The sequence below is a fragment of the Pongo pygmaeus genome, chromosome 10 (genome assembly GCF_028885625.2).
Source record: "Pongo pygmaeus isolate AG05252 chromosome 10, NHGRI_mPonPyg2-v2.0_pri, whole genome shotgun sequence".
Taxonomy (NCBI): Eukaryota; Metazoa; Chordata; class Mammalia; order Primates; family Hominidae; genus Pongo; species Pongo pygmaeus.
In genome coordinates, this window is record NC_072383.2 from 112,428,610 (window position 1) to 112,453,016 (window position 24,407).

The 24,407-nt window shown below is 48.8% G+C and overlaps 1 long non-coding RNA gene across 1 annotated transcript in view; it reads right to left on the reverse strand.

Annotated features, from left to right (window-relative positions):
- Positions 1-3,280: 3,280 nt before the first annotated feature.
- The window catches only part of LOC129010068 (uncharacterized), a 28,810-nt gene continuing 7,683 nt past the window's right edge, over positions 3,281-24,407 (reverse strand). The window contains exon 3 of the long non-coding RNA XR_008492917.1: positions 3,281-5,303. This is a non-coding gene — a long non-coding RNA (uncharacterized LOC129010068). The remainder of the gene's footprint in view (positions 5,304-24,407) is intronic.

Genomic DNA, 24,407 nt, shown 5'->3' on the forward strand with positions numbered 1-24,407 from the left:
TTCCCAGACTCCCTCCTGTAGCAGATCAATGAGGTGAAGTTCCAGAAGACCTTGTTTCCAGCCCTGCTTCATGTCTTACCAACTGTGTGACCTTGATCGACTCATTTAACCTCTCTCGGCCTCAGTTTCCTCATTTGTAGAGTAGGGATAATAATGCCTACTTCTTGGAGGTGCCCAGGGGATTCCTGGAGATGATACACATAAAAGATTTAGTACAGAGAAAATGCCTGATAATTTTTTATCTTCACGATTATCATGATCATCATCATCATCACTATTAACAGCCACAATGTGCTTGGATTCCAGAAAAGTCACACATGAGCATCCTGGGTCCAGATGCAAACAAGGCCCTCAGAAAGAGATACCAGGAGCCAGGAGCAATATCTGCCTCACTGGCTGTGTGAGGATTGAGGAATGAATGCCCATAAGTGTGAAGAGCTCAGGACAGTGTCCAGAACAAAGCACACACCCAATAAATGCTAGCTGTAGTGAATACCTATAAAGAGAGAGGAGAGGGGGGGAAGGAGGGAGGAGGAGGGGAGAATAAGAAAGTCACATCCACACCCAGAGAAAAAACAGAGGAAGAGAGAGAGGGAGGGAAGGAGAGACAGAAAGAGATGGAGAGAGTGAAGGGGAAGGGAAAAGGGGAAGAGAAGGAGGAATGAAGGGAAGAGAAGGAAAAGGACAAGAGAGAAAAAGGAAAACCAAACATAGATGAGGAGACAGAGGCAGAGACATGGAAAGATAGAATGTGAAAGAGACAGTATGTATCTAAGGGTCTCTTGTCCTCTCCCCAGATCACCACCCAAGCTGTTCCCACTGCCACCCTTTTATCCACCTTCCCCAACCTGGCGTGAAAATCCACACCTTCCACCCATCCATGCCAGGTTGCAGAGGGCTGTCCAGCTTGTTCCCTACCCACAGGCTTACTGATGGGGCTGTGGTGGGGGCTGGCTGTCTCTGCAGTCATCCCTCTTGGACTCATCTAGATCCTATCGGTCGTATGTACCACCGACCACAATGACCTATCTGCTGCCCCGCTGGCCTCCACCCCGGCTTCCCTATTGGTCCATCAGAACAATAAATGTCCTGCTGTCACTTTCTATTTGCCCACCACCCCTCCTGCTTGGATCCAGGACAGACAGGGCCACAAAAGGAGATTTATACAATAAGATCCTATCCCTATGCAACTGTCATCCTCCACCCATCTGCAGAGGGGGCATCTAGGGGCAGGGGGCTCTGTGGGGGCACCTGCAAGGGGCCCCACCATGGTCCTCACCCCTGGGCAGCAGCAGTGGTGCTGATGGATGAGGAGGCCAGCTTCCCTCGCACTGTCTGCCTGCACGCTGCTCAATACTTCTCGGAGTGGCTCTATTTGTATTGCGTGATATATAGGTCTATCCGGGTACCATTGTAGTGGATCCTGCTGCCACCTCCCCCTCCTCACCCTGGCGCCTCTGTCAAGAGGGAGGCAGTGAATTCAGCCAAATCGCTTCACCAGCCTTCTGCCTTCTGGTGCCCAGGGCAGTGAGCATGGCTGCGGCAGTCATGAGAGGAGGAGGCCTCCCAGGACATGTCACATGCAAGAGGGCATGTAGATGATGGGTCAGTTCAAGAAACAAGAGCATCTCCTATGTGCCAGGAACCGTGCAATACATGCGGGATCCGAGGCTCCATTAGACATGTTCCATGCCCTTGGGGAGTCTGGTGAGTTAGGCAGGGAACATGTCCAAAACCAAATAAGGATGAAGGAAACACCAAAGTAAGTGTCCCTTTGGGTGCCACGATCACTTGCTTATCCTTCAAATATTCAGTATGAAATGGTCACAATAGTTTCTGCACTTGGTCACTGAGAGGCTGGGAGGATGAAATACGTAGAATGCTCAGCACAGTGCCTGGCACCTGACAGGCCTGCAGGAAATGAGAGACCGCTGGAGTGAGGCTGCCTGGGTGCAAATTCCAGCTCAAGCTTGAGCAAGCCCTTAGTGTCTTTTTATTTCTGTTTCCTCACCTGTAAAATGGGAAGAATCATAGTAAGTCCCTCATCAGGTTACTGTGAGAGTGAAATGAATTAACATGCATGCAAAGCTCTTAGACCTGGCACGTCCAGGTCTGGCACGTCCGAATCTTGTGGAAGTGCAAGCTGTTTTTATTATTACAGCAGTGCCCCCTGACCTGAGGGGGATACATTTCAAGACTTTTAGTGGATGCCTAAAACCATGGATAGTAATACACAGATGGTCCCCAACATATGATGGTTAGACTTATAATTTTCTGACTTTACAATGGTGTGAGAGTGATATGCATTCAGCAGAAAACATACTTACAGTACCCATACAACCATTCAATTTTTTACTTTAAGTACAGTATTCAATATATAAGAAGAAGCTGGGCACAGTGGTTCACGCCTGTAATCCCAGCACTTTGGGAGGCCAAGGTGGGAGGATCACTGGAGGCCAGGAGTTCAAGACCACCCTGGGAAACATAGTACCTCGTCTCTACAAAAATAAAAATTAAAAGATTAGCCAGGTGTGGTGGCACGCACTTGTATCCTAGCTACTCAGGAGGCTGAGGTGGGGGGATGGCCTGAGCCCAGGAGTTCAGGGATGCAGTGAGCTATGATCACGTCACTGCACTCCAGCCTGAGTAACAGAGCAGCCTGTCTCAAAAATAAAATAAAATAAAATAAAATTAAGAGATGAGATATTCAATGCTTTGTTATAAAATACGTTTTGTGTGATGATTTTTGTTTCAACTGTAGGTTAGTGTAAGTGTTTTGAGGATGTTTAAGGTATGCTAGGCTAAGCTCTGATGTTTGGTAGGTTAGAGGTATTAAATGCATTTTCAACTTAAAGATATTTTCAACTGAACGAAGGGTTTACCAGGACACAACCCTATTGTGAGTTGAGGAACATCCGTACTGTTTTTTCCTATACACGTATGCCTGTGGCAAAGCTTAATTTCTAAATTAGGCACAATAAGAGACTAACAACAATAACGAATAAAATAGAACAATTGTAACAATATACTGCAATAAAAGATATGTGAATGTGGACTCTCTCTTTCTCAGAATATCTTAGTGTACTGTACTGTACCATGGGTAAAGGGGACAACTGAACATGGTAGCTATTGGTTTTACTTTCCTCGATGCTGCAGTTCTTTGGGAGCTTGAGGTTTTACCTGCAAACTGGGGATAATAGCGGTATCTACCTAATAAGTGAGGATTAAAAGAGATAATGTAGGGAGATAATGTATATTCAGGGCAACTTGAATCTATGTTCCTGGGTAAAAACATTATTTTTAATAAGACAGATAATGTATGCAAAATGCTGTCTTGGTCCACTTTCTGCCGCTATAACAGAATACCACAGACTGGGTAATTTATAAGGAAAAGACATGTATTTCTCACAGTTCTTGAGGCTGGGAAGTCCAATAGCAAGGTGCCAGCATCTGGTGAGGAGCTTCTTGCTGTGTTATCTCATAGTGAAAGGCGGAAACACAAGCTAACATGAGAGACAGACGGCAAGAGAAAAGGGGAGCCCACTACTGCGATAACGGTATTAATCCATTCACGAGGGCAGAGTTCTCATGATCTGATCATCTCTTAAAGTTCTCACCTTGCAACACTGTTGCAATGGCAATTAAATTTTAGCATGAGCTTTGGAGGGGACATTCAAACCATAGCAAATGCTTATCTCAGGCGTGGTGCTTAGCAGGCACACAATATACTCGTAGTGATGATTATCTGTTCACGCAAGCTTGTGTTGGAATAATTAAGGTATTTGACTTCTCTGTCCTCCAGAGGAGGTTCATAGTGACATACGTGGTAGCAAATATGTATCATAGGTGCTGTAACTACATAAAACAAAGGCACATGGGTCTGGGCAGCTAGGATAGACAATTCCAGCCTCATCTACATCTACTCTTCAGGCAGAGGAGGCATCCTGGCACCTCCATGCCTTTGTGCTGGTAGGATTTTCCTCCCTGTATTCATTTCCTAGGGCTGTCATGACGAAATGTTACACACTAGGTACCTTAAAATAACAGATGTTTATCATTTCACAGTTCTGAAGACCACAAGTCCAAAATCAAGGTGTTGGCAGAGTTGATTCCTTCTGGAGGCTCTAGTAGAGAATCAGTTCTCTGCTGTCTCTCTTTTCAATTTCTTTTCTCATTTCTCTTGTTTCTATATGCATTAAGACTCAATCTGGCTTAATGCCAAAGGGTATTTATGAACTCAAGTAACTGCAAAGTCCAGGAGATAGTGGTGGCTTCAGGTGCAGCTGGACCCAGGGGCTCAAATGATATTTTCAGGCATCTGCTCTCCCACCATCTCTTGGCTCTGCTCTTCTCTTATTGGCTTCATTATCAGGCAGGCTCTCCTATCATGGATGCACATATTATCAGTAGCCCAGCAGAAAGAGAGTGCCCCTTTCAGAATAGTTCCAGGCAAAGCCCTGCATGTCACTCCCTTGGTCTGGCTTGAGTCACAGGTCCAGAGTTGAACCAATCACTGTGCATTTGGTTGTCCAGGCTTGAGAGCTTCACTCATTTATGACTGGGGGAAGGAGGTGGTGCCTTCAAAGGGAAATTGGGTTGAAGTTTCTAGACAAAGGGGGAAGGTATGATGAGCTTGCCAAAATACTGACTATTCTCCCCACTCTCCTTCCTTTCCTCTGATTCCACCTCAAATGCTGAGCTGGACTCATGATGTATGCAGAGACCCTGAGTCCTGGGTGTTCTCCAAGAGCACATGCTAAGTGGTGGGTGGAGTGAGAAGAGACAAGCGTTTGAAAGGTGAGATGTCAGGGTAGAAGAAGACCACTCAGCACCAAGAGTTTCTTTTCAGGGAATAAAAATGTTGAGACTTGAGGCCATCAGGTCCACTGCCTTAGTAGTATAAATGGAGAAACTGAGACCAAGAAGGTGAAGGGACTTGCTTGGGGTACCCTGTGAGTCAGTGGCAAAGCAAGAAGCAAAACATTCATCTCAGATTCCTGGGCTGGTCTTCATTCCCCCACACACTTGCATGGTCAGATGGGTGGTTGTTTTGTGGGATGTAGCTACCTGCTTGAAGGAGACTCTGGAGATGGTGCCCAAGAAGAGGTGCCATTTTGGATGGACACTGAAGGATGAGTAAGCATTTGCCAGGGTTGAAGGAATGGAGCCCACACATCCAAATCCATACATCCTTCCATTCTCCCTCCTTCTCTTTCTTCCTTTCTCTCCCTCTCTCTTTCATTTCATTCTCCCTCCAGCCCTCCCTCTGGGGTGACTTCGGAGGGAGTGATCCTGGCTAGCACCTGGGAAGAGAGGGAAGACATTGTTACAGCATCCAGGAGTGGACCCATGAGAGCCTGAAGTGGAGGGGTAGCGGTGAGACCAGAAGTCATAGCATTCAAAAGCTTCCCAAGAAATGCAGGTGTCCAATCACGGAGGGTGCAGCTTCCCAGGAACAAAAACAAAACAAAACAACAGCCTCAAAACCAGGAACTGTACCTCCCTTGCCCAGAGTGGCCACTAAAAAAATTAATTTTATTGTGGTAATCATTTTGCAGTGTATTCATATATCAAATAATCACATTGGACAGCTTGAATATATGCCATTTTAACTTTTCAATTACACCTCAATAAAACTGGAAAATAAGTAAATAAAATAATGAAAGAAAAAAATTCCAATTCACCAGTGAGTTCAGGCGCAGATCCCTGGAGATAGCAAAGCTTGTGGTTTACAAATGCTTAAGGAACAAAAGGGAAACCTCGGAGTTGGAGAAAACCATTTAAAGCTACATGCCAGCCTCTACTTTCTCTGTGTCCAACCCCACACAATTTATAATCCCAGTCTCCCTGGCAATTAGCCCAGATCTCCCTCCGCGGGGAGGGGTAGTTAGAGCTGGTCATGTGACCACGGGGTCACATGGCCCAGAGCTGGGCAGAAGCAGTCCAGGTCCTCAAAGTGCTCCATGTGCTTTGCTCTGTCGGGCTGATTTGTCGCCCCTTCTGTCCCAGCTTGGCCTGCTTGGAGGAACACCTGCTGTATTGGGGTCTGCCTCTGCACTTCCCAGCCTGGTTTGCCTTCTCCTGTGCTAGAGGGGAATGACTGGGAGAAGAAGCTGGGGTGGTAGGCTTTGTGGCCTTGGGCAAGTCCTTTATCCTACAAATGGAGGCTCCTAAGTGAGCCTTAGTCCTCTCCTAAGTGAGCCTAAGTGAATTATCCCCTAAGTAAGCCTTAGTCATTTTCTAAGTGAGCTTCACCATGGCTTTCCTTGGCTGCAAACTCCAGGAGCTGCCCCTCTCAGGGACAGTAACAGCTGAAGTCCTCATGGAAGGGGGAACCTCTCCACCCTCATCCCCTCACCCCCTGCACCTCTGGGAGGTTCCTTTCCCACACCAAGCTCATTCCCTCCCCACTTTAGGTTTCTGCATTTGCTGTTCCCTCTGCCTGGCACACCATTCCCCCAGCTCCTCCAGTGGCTAATTTCTTCTCATCCTTGAGGTCTCATTTTAATTGTCGCTGTCTCTTGTCATCCAATTACTGCCTACCCTCACCCCAGTTCCCATCATTGCCTCATCACCCCATCTCTCCGTCTTCATAGCACTCACCCTATCTGAAACTATTTGTTCATCCGTCTATTGCCCATCTCCCTTCTAGAATGCAAACTCCATGACGTGTGTCCCATCTTACTTGTCTTGTTCACAGCTGAATCCCCGTTCCTGATAACTGTGCTCAACACAGTAAGGACTCAATAAAGTTCATGAATGACTGACTGCCTCATTTTGCAGATGAGGAAACTGAGGCTCAGGGAGAGAAAGTGATTATCTTAAAGTCCACCGCAAACTATCTGCAGACTCTGATGTCCTTATTCCTTCCTTAGGTTACACTTTTCCCCTCATCTGTAAAATGAGGACAATGGTGGCTCCTGACTCTTTCTAATGAGAAAGTTACAGGACCTAGAGATGCCGCTTCCTCTAGGTGGGAACTCGAATTAGAACAACACAAGCCCAGGTTTCTTCTCCCTCTTCAGGTGGGAAGCCTTTCAAACTCACTGCCAGCAGTGCCCAGAGAAGGAAACCATAAAATCCGTGACAGCATGGTTTATTGCACCCATGCAAACACACCCCCAGGCCAAATCAAGTTCCTCCCAAATCATAAAACCCTAGAATGTCAGCGCTGGCAGAGAACTGGGAGACTGTGTAGCCTGGAGGCTCCCAGACCTCACTCAGCAATGGCCTTACTTGGGGAACAATTTTGAAACTCAGATTTCTAGGCTCTACCCTGAGCATCTATGCTAGTTGGAAGTGTGAAGGGTTTGCTGGGCTCTAACACCTGGAAAAAACAAAGGGAGGAAGCAGGATGGGGCACGGGGTTGGGTCAGAACACAAATGTGCAGATATGACACATTTCTGCCAGCCCAGTGGGGAGCTGCAGATCAAAGGTGGTTAGAGGAGTCCTGAGTTGGGCAGAAGTGACCATGGCCCTGGTGCCACTGCCATGCTCACTGGCCAGGTGCCACCCTAAGGAGATCATGCCCTCATCTCCCAGGGCCTCGCTCAGCCACTGGCCAGGGGCAGCCCAGAAAAACCATCACCTTGAAGGATGCAAACATGGATGAGCTGGAAGTTATCCACAGAACACACCCCCGCAGCGGGGCAAGGAGGCTTTTCTTGAAGGGAAGGCAGCACATCTCCATGCTGCTGCGCTGCTCAAATCCATAAATCATAAAATCCCAAATCATAAAAGCCTAGAATGTCCCCTGGAGGGACCTGAGATTTGGTATTTTAGTAAGTTCTCTGAGTGCCTTAAGCTCCTAAATGACTCCTTTTCCAGTGCTCTTTCCTTTGCTCAGGCTTCTCTAGGCCAGCACAGTCAAGATGAGCATCCATCCCATATCTGGTAGCCACATTTCAGGAGAGATGGAAAGAGGCAGGTGGCCCAGGCTTCAGGATCTGAGAGAGATGGTTTAAGGCCTTGGTTCTCAACCAAGGGCAATTGTGTCCCCAGGAGACATTTGGCAATGTCTGGAGACAGTCTGGTCATAACAACTGGGGCAGGAGGTGCTAGTGGCCTTTAGTGGGTGGAGGTCAAAGATGGTGCTAACATCCAACAGTGGACAGGACAGTCCCCACCCCAAATAATTATCTGGCCCAAAATGTCAATAGAGCTGTGTTAGTAAATCCTGGTCCACGACCTTCCTGAAATCAGGGATGGTATTTGGTGAGTACTAGGTGCATTTTCCTGATTTTGGCTTCCCCAGTTTGGGCTGTGACCCAGACTAGGTTAGGACCTTCTGTCCTCTGGGCTCTGACTTGCCAGAGCCATCTGGTGCCTAAACCTGCCATCCTTGTGTTCCCTCCAGGCCTTTGCACTTGCTATTCCCCCTGCCAGAACAATCTCTCCTACCCACCCCCAGCCTTCTTCATCACCTGACGCCTTTATTCATCACTTACTCTGTGCCAGGAACTGTGCTCAGTACTTGCCTGGTTTTTCTCATTTAGTCCTCACAAGCACCACCCTCTGAAGGTGGTGTGATTGTTGTCCCCCATTTAGAGATGAGGGAACAGAGACATAAAAAGGTTAAGTGGCTTGCCCAAGGCCACACAGTCAGGGAGTGATAAAGCTGGAATCCCAGCTTAGGCAGGCTTCAGAGCCCAGAATCCTAACCACTGCACCACCCTGCCTCCAACAGCTGCCTTCCCACCCTGTCTGTCCGTGCACTGGTCTGCAGCCTCCTCCAGGCTCTGGGCTTGGTGTGGGCAGGGACCTTGTGCCTGGCATGGTTCCTTTTACAGAAGGGGCCCTCTGGAAACATTGAGTGAGTGGATGAAGTCATAGCATTCTGGTCTCCATTCTTGAAGTTCTATGGCTACACTCAGGTCAGCATCAGAAGGCAAAGAGCCTGTGACCCACCACTGAGTTCGAATTGAGCATTCGACTTCCTGGTTCTCACTGGAGAGTGATGGAAGAAGTGCCCACTTGAGGAAGGCTTCTCTAGGTTTGGTGGAAGCCATAGACACCTATGTTCATTACTGTGACTCCATGTCCTTTCTGTGAATGGTCACAGGATAGAGCTTGCTTTTGAGGACATTGTATCTAGGGAAACACTGGGCCCCTTCCTCACCTTGGCGTTTCCAGTGCTGGGTGTGGTGCCTGCTGAACAGTGGTGCATTAGGTTCCAAGGGCAGCTGTAATAAATTGCTACAAACTATGTGGCTTAACACAACAGAAATTTATTATCTCATGATTCTGGGGGCCAGAAATCCAAAATCAAGGTGTCAGCAGGGCCAGGCTCCCTCTGAAGTCTCCAGGGGAGGATCCTTCGTTGCCTCTTTCAGCTCCTGATGGCTCCAGCCATTCCTTGGCTTGTGGCTTCTTCACTCCAGTCTCTGCCTCCATCTTCTTGTGGGTATGCTTGTGGTCTTCTTCTCCTTTTCTGCATCTTATAAGGACACTCGTCATTGGATGTAAGACCCACCCTAAATCTAGGATGAGTTCATCTTGAGATCTTTAACTACATCTGCAAAGACTCTATTTCCAAATAAGGTCACACTCACAGGCATCAGGGGTTAGGAACTGGACATATCTTTTTGATGCCACTATTCAACCCATGATAGTGAAGTAGTTACAATAAAACAACAGTATTGGTATCAATGATACTGATATCCACGGTTAATTATTCATTTCCAATCCTGAGTCCTTTCCGTATGCCTTGGCCTTATTAAAGACTTTTTTTTTTTTTCAGAGTCTTGCTCTGTCGCCCAGGCTGGAGTGCAGTGGCGTGATCTCGGCTCACTGCAACCTCCGCTTCCTGGGCTCAAGCAATTCTCCTGCCTCAGCCTCCTGAGTAGCTGGGACTACAGGCGCCTGCCACCATGCCTGGCTAATTTTTTTTGTATTTTGAGTAGAGACAGTGTTTCATCATATTGGCCAGGCTGAACTCCTGACCTCATGATCCACCTGCCTTGGCCTCCCAAAGTGCTGGGATTACAGGTGAGAGCCACCACGCCTGGCTGGCCCTAAAGACTTTACCTGCAACTTCTTCTTTGATACTCACACCAACCCTCACTCCTCCCCAATTCACAGACAAGGAAGCTGAGACTCAGAGAGGCAATGTGACTCTCTTCCAAGGTCTTAAATTTCCAAAGCTGGCTGTGCATGTGAATCACCTGGGGTAGGAGAGCTTGTCTTAAAAAAAAAATGCAGATTCTTACACCTTATCCACAGGTGATTCTGACTTATGAAGGTCTAGGATGAATAAAAAAATCAGCATTTTTATCAAGAGGAAATTTCCTCCTAGTTAGGTTTGGGAATATGTCCTGGTTACTGTTGCTGTGTAAAAAATTACCCTGCTCCTTAATGGCTTAAAACACTCATTTTAATTTGTTCTGGGTTTTGTGGGCCAGGAACTTGGGAAAGGCTCAGCTGGGCGGTTCTCACTTGAGGGTCTCTCATGCGGTTGCAGTTCACATGTTGGTTGGGGCAGCAGTCAGTTGAAGGCTCAGCTGGGCTGGATGTCTGAGATGGCTCACTTCTGGTGACTGGCAGGTGATGCTGGCTCTCTGTCAACAGGGGCTTCTCCAAGTGGCTTCTTCAGCATGGTGGGCTCAGGGGCGCTGGACTTCTCAGAGAGAGGCTCAAAGGCTCCAGGCATGAGGAGATCACACAGCATCACTTCTTCCATATTCTTGGTTATAAGTGAGTCACAAGCTCATCCAGATTCAAGTGGGGGGAGGAGGGGGACATAGACCTCATCTCTCAGCAAGAAGACAGTCAAGGAATTTGTGTTCATTTAAAAAAAAAAGACTATGACAGAGTGGCTGCACACTACCTAGCAATACTTTCCTTTTGTCTTTTGGCTGAATGTTCATTGAAGTAGGTTATTTTAAGATGAACATTATCGTGGAAAAAGGACGTCAAGCCAGGCTGGAAGACCTCACTCCTACCTACCCCATCCACCAGATTCCCACCCCAACCAGATTGGAGAAATGTTGTTTAGTCACCAAGTAGGGGGACAAAAAAGAGAATGGAAACTTCTATGTCGGCTCTGACACATTCTCTCCCTCAATCCCATCCATGCCATCTGCTGTGGTCTAATGTTTGTGTCCCCCCAAAATTCCTTGCCTTTAATGTGATGGTATTAGGAGGTGGGGCCTTTGGGGGGTGGTTACGTCATGAGGGTGGAGCCCTCATGAATGGCATTAGTGCCCTTATGAAAGAGACCCTTGAAAAATCCCTTACCCCTACCACCATGTGAGGACACAGCTAGAAGGTGCCATCTATGAACCAGGAGACAAGTCCTCACCAGATACCTAATCTGCTGCCATCTTGATCTTGGACTTTCCAGCCTCCAGAACTAAGAGCAATAAATTTCTCTTGTTTATAAGCCAACCAGCCTATGGTATTTTTGCTACAGCAGCCCACGTGGACTAAGACACCATGCCTCGTCATGGGAGAGAGGAGGAAAGAAGGAGGTCTCTGTGTTTCAGTATTAACCAGTTCTAAAGGCAGCCACAGCCTTCTGGTTCCCCAAAACAAAAGTGGATCGGGGTTGTCTGTCCCTTGCCCTCCCTTGACAAATGCTTCTACCTCTATCTTTCTAGGTGACCAGCTCCTATTCTCTTTGCCTCAGTTTCTGCTCTATATCTGGGCTGAAACACAGGTTGCAAACTTGTTATCAGATTTCATGTATCCCTTTTAATGCTTTTAATCTGAATGTGCCATCATTTTTAAAAATAAGAAAATTTCACCTTTAAGCAAAATCTGGTTTAAGCAAAATCAGCACAGTTGGCCTTTCTGAGCCCCTCTTCCTGCATGGTAAAGACTGAATAGTGGCCACCCCCATACAGGGGCTGGGGCTCACATGGTGCCCATCCCTCAACGCTTTTCACATGTCTTCCCACTTGCCCAGCCCCTGCAGGCACTGGAAGCTGCAAGCCATGGTGTACATTGTACATTGTGAGTTAGATAGCGTGATGCCTACTCTGCAGATGAGGAAACCGAGGCACAGAGTGTTTAAGCAACTCCCCTGAGGCCAAATGCACAGGCGATTGCAGGGCCCAGATTCAGGACTCCTTCTCCCTTTTCTCCACAGGCACTGCCACCTCTGAGTGGTCAGCACTGCCCCTCAGAGAGAGGCCTACCTGGTTCATTTCCCAGAGAAGCACCTGAATGACGCTCCTCCCCGTTTGTCTCTTCAAGGGGCTGGGCTATTACAGGGCCAACCTCCTCACCATCTTCACCTGCAAGGCATTTCTCCTACAAGCTGGGAGAAGCCTGTTTCAGAGAAGATTCAAGAGACAGAGCAGATCCTGCTTAATGAGCAGTGGGCAGCAATGGAAGAATGAATGTCCAAGGAGGTGGGGGAGGGGATGCTGTAAGGAGAACCGGTGAGGGCACCCAGTGACTTCACGGAGCTGGCCACCCTCTCTCCTGTTGGTGCCTCAATCCATGGGGAATCCAGGTAAGAACTACCTGTGCCATGAGGGCCCTCTCGGCTCTCAGCTCCCATCAGGCTCCTCCTGTGCCCAGTACCCCCAGAGAGCAAGGGGTCCGGGGGTTCCTGCCATTCATTCACTCTTTTGCTCATTCATTTATCAGCACAAAGCGTATTTACTGAGCAACTACTATGTGCCAACACCAGGCACTGCCTTAGCACTGGGAACACAGCAGAGAATAGGTAGAAAAAGAATTCCTGCCCTGGTGGAGGTGACAGTCTGTTGGAGGCGGCGGCTGGTAAATAAATACATCGACACACAAAATCATATATAGGAGGACATGCTATGCAGGAAGAGCAAAACAGAATAAAAGGCCAGACAAGAACGGTAAGGGTCACTATTTTAGATGCAAAAAAAGGAGAGGAGGGGAGGGGAGGGGAGGGGGAGGGAAAAACCCCACCTCCCTGCAAAGGGACATTTGTAGAGACAGGGGTCTTGCTATGTTGCCCAGGATGGTCTTGAATTCCTGGCCTCAAGGTAATCTTTCCATCTCAGCCTCCCAAAGTGCTGGGATTAAAGGTGTGAGCCACCATGCCTGGCTGGGGCAAAGTGACATTTGAGAAGCCACTGGCATGAACTAAAGGAGTGAGTCATAGAGGTGGAATGTTCCAGGCCAGGGACAGCAGGCTGGAGTCCCTGAGTGGGTGGGTACCTGGGGCGCCCAGGCCGGGGTGGTAGGGTCAGGGGAGATCAGAGAGGTCGCAGGCAGGATCTGGTAGGTGCTTGGTTTTAGCCTGAGTGAGATGGGAGCTGTGGAAGGAGCAATAGGATCTGACTTAGGTTGTCAGAGGCTCACCCTGGCCACCAAGTGGGAAATGGATGTGGAGGGCAGTAAAGCCAGATGGAAGCAGGGAGAACAGGGAGGAGGCTCTAGTGTCATCCAGGTTAGAAGCAGTGGGGGCTTGGACCCACGTAGGTGTAGAGGCGATGGGACAAAAAGGTCAGACTCACGGGGAAAGTGACAGGTTTGGGCACCTCCACCCCAGCCAGCTGTCCTTCCTCCCTTTCCTGCATAGGTGGAAAAGGAGCAATAAGTGATAGGCCCATTTCCAGATTCCTGAATGGGTGAGAGAAGGGCTTCCAGCTCCTCAAAAAAGATGCCCTGCTGGGAATCCACTCAGCCTCCCAGGAGATGGGGCCTGGGAAGCCACGCTGGGGTTAGCAGCAGAACTGGTGAGTTCAGTGCTTGGGCAATGGTATCAAGTGAGACCCACGTTTCCCCTCTAGTCAGCCTCTCTAATGCTGGTCAGCCATCTCAAAATGCATGTCTTTTGCAAGAAGGGTCTATTGTGGCTCATGACATAAGGGCTAAGTCCCCACTCTGCCACTCACTAGCTGTTCGACCTTAGGCAAGTGGCTGCATCTCTGTGAGCTTTAGTGTTTCCATCTATAAGTTGGGGACCTTTAAATAGTGCTTATCATCTCAAAGGGTTACTATGAGGATGGAATGAGATAGCGTAATGAAAGCGCTTAGCACAGTGCCCAGCACTGGCCCTGTCAGAAATGGCCATGATATCTAGGAGCTCTTCCTATCAGGAGGTAGAATCTGTTTCCCCAGTCCTTGAACCTGACCTGGCTCTGTGTCTTGCTTTGTCTCCTAGAATGCAGGGGAAGTAATGGTGTGCCCATTTCAAGCCTCAGCCTTAAGTGGCCTTGTAGCTTCTGCTCTTGGAACCTGATGCCTACAAGCAAGGAAGCCTGCGCCAGCCTGTTGGATGATGAGAGACCCCTATCCCTGTGGACAGCCAGCCAGCCGCCAGACATGGGAGTGAGGCCTAGATCATTCAGCCAATGTTCAACCTACCAGCTGCCTGCAGACACATGAGCAAGACTGGCCAAGACCAGCAGAGCCAGCCCACACCAAAAGTGTCACCCAGCCAACTCACAGAGTCACAGACAAAATCAATTGTTGTTCTGAGTCCTAAATTTGGGGGTGGGTTGCTGTGTCATAAACACCAACTGACCCAAAGCCAACTCAGCTTATGTGCCTTCCTGTTGTCTGGGCTTAGCACAGGTGCCACACTAAATAATGCCCCACCCCAAATGTCCACATCCTAATCTACAGAACCTTTGACTATGTGACCTTCCATGGCAAAAGGGATTTTGTGGGTGCAATTCAGTTAAAGATCTTGAGCTGGGGAAATGATCCTGGATTATCTGGGTGAGTCCAATGTTGCCACAGGGATCTTTATAAGAGGGAGGCAGAGTCAGAGAAGGAGATGTGATAATGGACGCAGAGAGAGAGACTGGAAGATGCTACACAGCTGACCTTGAAGAAGGAAGAAGGAGCTACAGGCCAAGGAATGTAGGTGGCCTCTACAAGCTGGAAAAGGCAAAGAAACAGGCTCCTAGAGCCTCCAGGAGGAATGTAGCCCTACCAATGCCTTGATTTTGGGACTTTTTTTTTTTTTTTTCAGAGATAGGGTCTTAAAAAAAAAAACTCTATCAAAACTCACAACAATGATTGATTTTGTTTGTGACTCTGTGAGTTGGCTGGGTGAATCTTTTGGTGTGGATATGACCCTTGGCTATATTGCCGAAGCTAGCCTCAAACTCCTGGATTCAAGCGATCCTCCTGCCTCAGCCTCCCAAGTAACTGGGACCACAGGCATGCACCACTATGCCCAGTCTCAGGACTTCTGACCTTCAAAACTGTAAGAGAATAAATGTTTGTTATTGTAAGCTACCAGGTTCATGGTAATTTGTGACAGCAGTAACGGGAGACGAACACGGAATACTAGGTCTCTGTGCCCGCTGCACTTCCAGCCTTCTGATTAAAAGCAAGCTGGGAACCCGTTTTCCTTGAGACAGGTGACCCTGACTATTGACAGGTATAAGGAATCAGAGTAAAAACAGCAATCCTAATAACAGTTACTATTAATTCTTGAACCCTTATCACATGCCAAGCACATTAGGCTAATGGCTTTGTATATGTTATTTCATTTAATCTTCACCTAAGTCATATGAGGAAGTACTATTACCAGCCCCATTTTACAGATGGGAAAACTGAGGCTCAGAGAGTTTCTAAAACATACCCAAGGCCACACCACTAGAAAGTGGCAGGAGAGAGTCACATCTGGGTCTGTGTGATCCCTGACGATCAGACACTCAAACCTTCCCTGGGCTCAGCTCATGCAGGAGGAACTCTCTTCTCCCTCCCATCTCTGTTTTGCCTCTTCCCCAGGTGGGGGAGGGGGGCTTCCCATACATTTCCCTTGCTCTCAGCCCCTTTTTCTTTCTCCCCAAGCCTCAACAAAAGGCTCTTTCACTCTTCACATGCCATTTTATCCGGCACAGACAGCCTGGCGTTTTTGAGAGGAACTTTATTTTCTTTTGGCTTTCTCTCTGCTTTGTAGCAAAGAAAACAGAAATTGCAAAATTATAGAGAAGTTCTCAGACTGTAGATTTCTGATCCCAAGAATTCCCTGCAGCCAGGACCGGTTGGCACTGATGACTGGCACAATGCCTGGCTTCCCCTCCTCCCAGCTCCAGGCCTCCACCTGCTGGGCGGCATCTTGTCTCCCATCCTTGCGAGAGATTTACCTAAAATTAACAGTACACGATGATCTCACTTGTAAAGGACGTCTGTGACTTGTACTTGACTCCTTGTTATGTGAGAAGCACTCCAGTTTTTTTAGGGGAACCGCAACTTGCTCCCTCTCAGGCCAGGTGGCCTTGATGTAGCTGACTCCACCCCCAACTTGTGGGAGAGGCAGGTGACCCAAGGCCAATGACAGTGCCACATCCCCTCTCCCATAGTGACTGGTCCAGGCACGGGCATGTGCCCCAAGATGAGCCAATCAGAACTAAGGAGCAAGGATGCCTGTGCCTTTCCTGGCACTATCGGGTAAAAGTCACTCTCATTTTTGCTGTGGTCAGTGGCTGAGCAGCTGGCGACCATTGTTGCCAATGTATGGGGAGAGGGTGCCTGAGGCTGAAGCCAACACAGAGGAAAGTACAAGTGAGGTTTCAAAAAAGACAAACTCTTGAGGCCATTGTTTGAGGACCTGGATCCAGCTGTGCCTGAAGTCCCAGATATAACCATTAACTTTTCAGTCAATGAGAACATAAATTGCTTTTTGCTTAAGCCACTTTGTGCCAGGTGTCTATCACATCCAGCTTGACCAATGTAATAGCCAACGTTTATGAAGACCCATTTATTTTATTTTATGTTTTTGAGACAGAGTTTTACTCCATCACCCAGACTGGAGTGCAGTGGTGTGGTCTCGGCTCACTGCAACTTCCGCCTCCCAGGTTCAAGTGATTCTCCTGCCTCAGTCTCCTTAGCTGAGATTACAGGCGCCCACCACCATGCCCAGCTTTTTTGTCAAGATGGGGTTTCACCATATTGGCCAGGCTGGTCTTGAACTCCTAACCTCAAGTGATCCGCCCACCTTGGCTTCCCAAAGTGTTGGGATTACAGGCATGAGCCACCGCACCTGGCCAGAACTGTTTTAGTTTGGGTTCTCCTGAAAGCAGAACTTAAGACAAGGACTTGGGCGCAGATAACTTATTTGACCAGTGATCTCTGGAAGCAGGAGTGAGGGATGAGGGAGAGTAAGTCAGAGAAGGAGGAACGTCAATGTAAAAGTGCCATTACAGATAACAAAGACTCAATCTCTGAAACCTGTTGAGGGGTGTAGAGAATGCTTTCCAGAATTGTCTACTGAAGACCAGAAGACTGCAACAGCATCCACTGTCGTTCACTGTCACGAGGGGCTGAACTCAGGGGCGATGTGGTAGGCAGAATGATGACCTCTAAAGCTACCCATTTCCTAATCTCCAGAGCCTGTGAAATGTTCGGTTACATGCCAAAGGGTATTAAGAGTGCAGATGAAATGAAGTTAGCTAACCAGCTGACCTTAAAACAGGAAGACCATTTTGGGCTATCTAGTGGGCCCTGTGTAACCACGAGAGCTCTGATAAGTGGAAGGGAGGGGATGAGAGAGGGACAAGCAGAGATGGCAATGGGAGAAAGACTCAGCCCAAACATTGCTTGCTTTGAAGATGAAGGAAGGGACCATGAGCCAAGGATTAAGGGCAGCTTCTAGAAACTGGAAAAGGCAAGGAAACAAGTCTCCCCTAAGCCTCTAAGGGTGCAGTTCTTGATTTTTAGCACAGCGAGTCCCATGTCAGGCTTTTGACCTCCAGAAATGTAAGACAGTGACGGTGGAGGATGAATCCACCATCCTCCTCAATAGCAAAGCTTCAAAATCCTAAAATTGAGAAAGGAAAATACTCTTGGGAACACAGCTCTGCCTAAGAGAAATGTTACTAAAGGGATTCCAAATTCTTCCCTATCTCCACCCTATATCCACATCACCCCAAGATTTGCCTCTTCCATTAGGTCTTCTTATTACTTATATGACTACCACATGCTAGTAGATTACTAGTGTCTACAACCATGAAAATTGCTTCTACTTATTGAGCACCTATTCCATGCCAGACACTGTTATAGACCTGTGGCCTAAATTTTAGAACATTCTCAGAATGAAGGTATTAGCCCTACTTTAAAGGTGAGGAAATTGAAGTTCAGAGACATTAAGTGCCTCTTACTAGCCTAGGGTCACATCATTGCCACCCCTAGTAAGGGAAGTGCTCCCTTAAATGAACAAAACATAAAAGCAAGCTGCTTGCATTTAATAATACAGCATGAGGGGCCGGGCGCAGTAGCTCACGTCTGTAATCCCGGCACTTTGGGAGGCGGAGGCGAGAGGATCCCTTGAGCTCAGGAGTTTGAGACCAGCCTGGGCAACATGATGAGACCCCACCTTTACAAAAAATAAAATAAAAAATTAGCCAGGCATGGTGGTGTACGTCTGTAGTCCCAGCTACTCAGGAGGTTGAGGTAGGAGGATTGCTTGAGCCTGGGAGGTCGAGGCTGCAATGGGCCATAATCACGCCACTGCACTGCAGCCCGGGCAACAAAGCGAAACCTCTCTTAATAATAATAATAACAATAATAATAAATAAAGTATGAGGTCGGGGCTCAGATAGCTTTAAAATACTCAGAGCAAAAATGGGAGAATTATGTGAAAAGGGGACTCATTCCGTCATTTACTCATCCAGAGTTTCCTAAGCAGCTACTATATACTGGGTGCTGGGGCTACCGCACTGACTGTGCCAGATGTAGTTTCTATCCTCATGGAGTTCACAGTCTCCTCAGGGAGGAGAGACCACACACACAGGCCAGTACACAAACAACAAACTTCCAGATTGTGACAAGTGTCCTGGTGGGCATGAGGAAGGCGCCAAGATAGAGAACTTCAAGATGGCCTCTTTGAAAGCAGCTCTTTCCCTCCTTACAAACTCCCTCCCATCTGCTTTCTGGGCGTCTCCCAAGCAGGTCACTTTTATCCTCAGTGCCCAGTGGTACAAGTCCATTTTCTCAAAAAGCTACCCATTTCCCATCATGGTTCTCATTTCAGTCTCCCTAATCATTTTGGCTCACCTTCCTGTATTAATTAATTAATTAAACATTTATTGAGCTCTGACAGTATGAGGATGGCCGTATAGTTCACTCTGACTCTGTGATTAGCCCCATGAACTCTATTATCCTGGGTGCCCAAAACCATGGTGACTGAGGTATGAGGTCTACAATCCATATGTTAATAGACTGCTAGAGCCATAAGGATCCTGGAGTTTACTGCAGAGTTTGAAAGTTCACCAGCACTTTGGAAGGCTGAGGCAAGAGGATCGCTTAAGCCCAGGAGTTGGAGACTGGCTTGGGCAACATGCTGAAAGCCCATCTCTACAAAAAATACAAAAATTAGTCGGGTGTGATGGTACATTCCTATACTTCCAGCTACTCAGGAGGCTGAGGTGGGAGGATTACTTAAGCCCAGGAGGGAGGTCGAGGCTGCAGTGAGCTGTGATCACACCACCATACTCCAGCCTGTGTGACAAAGTGAGACTCTGTCTCCAAAAAACAAACAAACAAAAACCCACAAATTCCTACAGAGGGCAGGCAGTCACCATGAAGGTGTGAAAAGTAGCTGGGTGTAAGACAATAGGGAATGGTGGAAACTGTGGTAAACTGGAGACCTCATACTCTGCTTAAACATGGGGACTACTCCTCCTTTCCAGCACATGGCTGCCATGCGGAAATACAGGCCCAGCATGCATAGATTTTCCTATTTTTTTAAGAACCCAGAAATTAAACATTTTTTGCAAACTCTCCCAACTTTTAAATGCTGGCAATTAATGCAACTAAAAATAAAAACTGAATGGGGAACAGGGGGCTCATTGCCCATAGGCTGATCTGACTCTCCATCTATAACACTTTTTGTGTTACAGATGGGGAAACTGAGGCTCAGAACAGCGAGGTGGTTTGTCTAAGATTTTACAGGGCAGCTCAGTAAAATTGGCCCATTTTCCTTAGGACCAGAAGCCCATGGCGCCTCTTTTCCAGGGTCACTAACCCCTCCCCAGGAACTCCAGGGCAAAGGAATCTCCCCGTGGATGGGGACCAACGTGGGAGGTGGAGGCAGAGCTTTTTCTAAGTTCACGACTCAGCATGGGCACCCACATTCCTGATGCATTTTTCAGAGGCTGGAAAATGATTGTGGGTGGGTGGACACAAGAGTCCTTGTTTTCACTCCAGGTCTCCGCCTTTGTGTCTCTCAGTCTCTCTCTGTCTCTGTACCATCTATCCGTGTCTCTCAGTCCATTTCCTGGTCTCTCTTCTTTCCGTCCCTCTCATCGTTTCTGCCCATCTGTGTCTGTCTCTCTTCCTCTCCTTTCCCTCTCCTTCTCTCTCTTCCTGCTTCTCTCTCCCGCTTGTGTCTCTCTGCTCTGTCCGTCCCTCTCTGTCTCTCCGCATCTCTCCCTTCAGCTCTGCTGCTCTCCCTTACTCCCTTCCCACACCCCCGTCCCCCCTAGGTCTCTCCTCTCCTGCCCTCTGAGTCCCTCCGGCCACCACGGAAAGGTTACTGTAAACGGGAATGAAGCTGAGGGCAAAAGTAATCAACCCCCTGGCTGACCTCCGATCCCGCTCTCCACGCCCAGGCTGGCTCCAGCGGTGCCCCCTCCGCCGCCACAACCCCGGCCCCCCTCCCTCCCCACCCCCAGGTCCCCTTGCTGACAAAAGGCCTATCTTCTCTCTGCCTAAATGATTTAAATTCTAATCAAACATCATTTATAGTACATCTCGGAGCCGTCTCCTGGGAGCTGCTCCCACATGAGACGTTGCCATGGCAACCGGGGGGTCTTGTTTCAGAAATGTCAGATTGTATTATTGTCTTCACACTTCTCTGATAACCTGGTGTCTCTCCCTCTCTCTCTCCCGCTCCCTCACTCACACCACCATCCCCAGGATTTTATTCCTCCTCTCTCTCTCCCCCTCTCACTGCCTTTCTAACCTCCATTCAACCCCCTAGACTCTTCCCAGGACCCCCCAGCCTTCCTCCAGCCCCAGGACAAAATGGCCTGATCGATTTCATCCTCCAGCCTCTCACCAGGCCCAAGGCCCCCTCCCGTGCCTCTGGCCCTGGGGCCTCCTCCCTTTGGGAAAGGTGTCGTCCCCGCCACCACCCCTCATCTTCAGCAGACACGCTCCCCCCTCTAGGGGTTTGCTGGAGTGCTCTGCTGTCATTTTATTTTGCTAGATACGAAAATGAGACATAGATTTTTTCCAGCGATGCGTATGTGAAGTTCTAATCTGGCTTTTCAGATTTTTTTTTCTTTTTGGGGAGGAGGTAGTGGTGGGAGAAATCAGGCACCGGGCTCTTAACAGGATCCAAACGGAGAAGCAGAGCATGGGGCAAAAGATGTGATGAGGTGTATGCCCTTGTGCATGTGTGCATGTATGTGTGCGCATGTCCGTGTGTGTGCACGTGTGTGTGCGCATGTCCGTGTGCATATGTGTGTATGCGCATGTCCGTGTGTGCATATGTGTGTGTGCATGTCTGTGTGTGTGCACGTGTGTGTGCGCATGTCCGTGTGTGCACGTGTGTGTGCATGTCCGTGTGTGCATGTGCATGTCCGTGTGTGCATGTCCGTGTGTGTGCACGTGTGTGTGCATGTCCGTGTGTGCATGTCCGTGTGTGCACGTGTGTGCGCATGTCCGTGTGTGTGCATATGTGTGTGCGCATGTCATGTGTGTGCACGTGTGTGCACATGTCCGTGTGTGTGCACGTGTGTATGCGCATGTCCGTGTGTGTGTGTGCATGTCCGTGTGTGTGCACGTGTGTGTGTGCATGTCCGTGTGTGTGCACGTGTGTGTATGCATGTCCGTGTGTGTGCATGTCCGTGTGCATGTCCGTTGGTGCACGTGTGTGTGCGCATGTCCGTGTGTGTGCACGTGTGTGTGCATATCCGTGTGTGTGCATGTGCCTGAGTATATGCACACAAGAGCATGCCTGTGTGTATATGTGTGCATGTGAATGTGCGCTCATGCCATGTATGATGTGTGTCCATGCGTGTGTATGCATGTATGTGTGCGCAGGCCAGTGCCCATGCATGTATTCATATGCATGCACGAGTGTGCCCATGCCCCATGTGCATTGTGTACATGCATGTGTGTTCGTGTGTGTCCATACCCATGTGTGCATGTGTGTGTACATGCATGTGTGTTTTTTGTGTGCATGTGCCTATGACCATGTGTGTGCATGCATGTGTGTGACATGGGAGATGTCTTTCCCAGCCTGGCTGCTGGCACCTGACAGCTCTCAGGAGCTGTGCACTTGCCCTGGTTGTCGCACAGTCCTTCCTGTGCGTAAATGGGCACATTTCAATGATATTTTCACATTTAGGTTAAATTCTTCACCCTGTCTGCTGCGGAGATGCATTGGCCCTGCAATAGCCCAAAGAGATTTTTCTAAACCCAATGACCCCCTCATTCCACAGATGGGTAAGCTGAGGCCCCAGGAGGGGCAGTGGCATGTTCCAGGTCCATGGTCACAGGAGGGCCAGAGGTGGCACTGGAGCAGAAGTTTCCCTCTGCCAGGCCACTCAGGAGACTGGCCAGGTCTCAGGGCTGGAACTGATGGAGCCCCACTGCCCCTCAGAGATGGCACCTTGGAGGCACAGGCTGGCAGCATTTGTGCAGCCCCTGCAGGCTCTTATAGGGCTGGCAATGATGCTCACTGCGTGCCACACACTGCTAAGCCATTACAAGAATTATGTCATTGAATCCTCAGAACAACTAGGAGGAGGGTCTATCATTATTCCCATTTTGCAGCTGGAGAAACTGAGGCTCTGAGTGGTGATGTGAGGCAGCCTAAGTTTGCAGAACCAGTAAATGGCAAAGGTGGGACTGTCTGTGGTTCTACAGCGCACCTTTTCCATTCACCACACTGCTTCCTGCAGTGAGGGACAGAGAAAGCCCTGCCCCCTTGAGCACTCAGAAGACTGGGAAGTGCATTCGGCTTTGTCCCTGACACCCTGAGAGTCACATCAGCAAGTTCAGGGATCAATTACGGTGGTCAGGCGCAGCAGTGTGGGGTGGAAGGCCTGGGATGGAGCAACCACAAAACGTGATTCAAAATGTCCCCCAAAAATCTTATTCCCCTATTTCACAGATGAGGAAACTGAGGCTCAGGGAGGGTCAGGAACTTGTAAAGGGCAAGGATGGTGCCCAGCTGGGTCTGAGCAACTCTGGTGATTTCTACTGTGTGATGAGGAGCAGACAGCCTGGGTCTGCCCCTCTCTGGTTGAGTGACCCTAGGATCACTCCCTACTTGTCCGGAACCTCAGTTTTCCCATCTGTAAAATGGGGAACAAAAGCGTACGACCTATGTAGGATGGAAGTGAGGATGACGTGAGTTAACACTAGCCAGCACTGGTGCCTGGAGCAGGGAAGCCCTGGATAAATCTCTGCGTGTGATCCATGTTTTGCAGCCGTGAGCACCTCTGCTTGGATCTAGCCCTCTTCTGAGGCTGTTTTCTTTCTTCCCCCGTCCCCGCAGCTGAGTGGGGTCAAATCCTTAACACATGCCAGATTCCCCCCTTTCCCTGTTTTTTTTTTTTTGCCTATCTCTCCAGTGAATGGGGCCTGGAAGAGCAGTACGTGGGCTCTTATGGGCCTTCCACCCCTCTAACCCCATGCCTGGTACCTCTGCAGCCCCACCCCAGCACACATAGTAAGACAGAGAGGCTGCCAGGGCCCAGAGTGTGCCTCCTGTGCAGCCACGCACAGGAAATTCTTATTAATTTTTTAACATTTTCATTTCCCATTGGATTTTAAGAAGTATGGACCTGGTCTCGACCTAGACACAGCCAGACACGGAGAAACATGACCCGCCGTCTCTCACTGACTCTCTGGTTTCTCACTGTCTCTGTCTCCCTGGGAGTGTCTCTAGATCTCTCTGTGTCTCTCACTGTCTCTGTCTCTCTCTCTGGTGTCTTCCTGTCTCTGTCTCGCTGGGTCTCTCACTGTCTTTCTAGGTCTCTCAGTCTCTGTTTCTCTGTATCTCTCACTTTCTGTGTCTTTGTGTCTCTCACTGTCTCTGTGTCTCTCTCTGGGTGTCTCTCTATCTCTGTCTCGCTGGGTCTCTCAGTGTCTCTCTGGATCTCTCAGTCTCTGTCTCTGTGTCTCTCACTGTCGATGTCTCTGTGTCTCTCACTGTCTCTGTGTCTCTCTCTGGGTGACTCCCTGTCTCTGTCTCTCTGTGTCTCTCACTGTCTTTCTGTATCTCTTGGTGTCTCTCACTGCCTCTCACTGTCTCTGGGTCTCTCACTATCTCTCTGTATCTACCTCTGGGCCTCTCTCAGGGTCTCATTGTCTCTCTGGATCTCTCACTGTCTCTCTGTATCTCTCTCTCTCTGGGTCTCACTGTCTCTGTCTCTCTCTGGGTCTCTCACTGTCTCTGGGTCTCTCGCTATCTCTCTCTGTGCTTCTCTGTCTCTCTCTCTGGGTCTCACTGTCTCTCTGTCTCTCACTCCGGGCGTACGACTCAGCCCCAGGGACGGCATGT